The following is a 1,471-nucleotide window of genomic DNA, read 5'->3' as shown; positions in this document are numbered from 1 at the left end:
AGGTAACCCCAGCCTGGCTCGCCCACCCCTCTCTGATTTTCCTCCATACCCTCCCGGATGACCTCTTTCCCCCTTTCTGTCTCCCGTATTTTCTCGGTCTTGCCTCTTTCCGAGCCGTCCTTGTTTCATCTCCCCCACTTGGGCTTGTCGCCCGCTGGCCGCGCCACCCGCCGTCTCGTGCAGCCTGACTCTTCCCCTCGCCCCAAAGCCTGTGCGCCCCAGGTCTGCTCGAGGCACCTTTCGGGGCTCTGTTTCGCTGTTTTCTGGGCTCTTCCTTCCCTTCTGACCTGTCTCCTGGGGCTCTGAAGGAGGAGGGAGTCCCTACCCTTCCCCAGTTCCCTACTCCCCCACCTCTAGCCCCCTTTCTCCTTCTAGCCATCTGTAGGGGTGTGGAGAGAACCGGAATTTGGGGGGCCCTCTGGAGGGTCGGGCTGTGTGTTTCTGGGGAAGGAGGCTGTGTGTGTGTGAGATGGGGTGGGAGGGCGATTAGAGACTCAGCTGCCTCTGTTGTCCCTTTAAACGTCCCTCACATTTCTGGGGATTCGTTGGGGGGGGGAGGTGGCAAGCTGCCTGCCTGGGGGGGCAGGGCCCTTGGGTCCACACAATCAGAGGTGGTCATGATTTAAAGGGACAGCCTTGGTGGTGTGGCCACTGCCACTTTGAGCAGGCAGAAGGGGGAGCCTGTAGGCCATGTCTGGGGAGGCTTGGCTGGTGAGCAGGGCATTTGAGGCTGAGCCTGTTGTAGGGCCTGCCTGGTCTGGGACTGTGCTGCAGCTGGGAAGGTGCAAGGAGGGGTGACAGCCTGCCTGGAGGTTGCTCAGCCTGGGCTTTCTGCAGAATTCCACCTTTGGATCCACAGACTTCCTGGCCAAGAATTTTTGAGTCAAAACTATGGAGCTTTGTTGGCCACCAGGTGGGGGCCACCTGCAGGTCAGCACCTGGCCTGGGCCTTAGGGAGCTGGCCATTCAGCTTTCCCTTTTGTTGTTTGGCTCCGTGCATAAGAAGGCCCTGGCCCCTCCCCCAGCTCCCCTTTCCCATACACATGCCCCCCCAACCACACACCCACCCCAGCTGTTGGACAGATGAATTACAGCCTCCTACTTGGGGCCAGGGCTGGTGAGGGATTAAAACTCTGGAGTTGGTCTTTTAAATGGCTGCTGGCCCCTCCCCCCATTCTGGTATCCAGACACCCCTCACCTACCCACCACCTTGGCTGTCCCTTCATTTCTCTTGGTCCCTTCTCACTAGGCCAGGCCTTCTGCAGCACTTCTTCCCTCCAATACAGCCACAACATGAATACTATCAACTATAGGAATATATCCCCTTTTCCCTAGTTCTACACTCTCCCCGCTGTCTGGGAGGGTTCCAGCCTCAAGAATCTTTTTCCAGCAGAAGGGCCTTGCCTATCTGGCTTTCCCAGCCTGCAGCTGACCACTACCCTAGTGAGGGGCTTTGCTTGGGTTACAAATA

The sequence above is a fragment of the Fukomys damarensis genome, unplaced genomic scaffold (assembly GCF_012274545.1).
Source record: "Fukomys damarensis isolate Sample0158 unplaced genomic scaffold, DMR_v1.0_HiC HiC_scaffold_13, whole genome shotgun sequence".
In the NCBI taxonomy this organism is placed as follows: domain Eukaryota; kingdom Metazoa; phylum Chordata; class Mammalia; order Rodentia; family Bathyergidae; genus Fukomys; species Fukomys damarensis.
The sequence above is the reverse complement of the archived record's forward strand: the minus strand, read 5'-3'. Positions refer to the sequence as shown.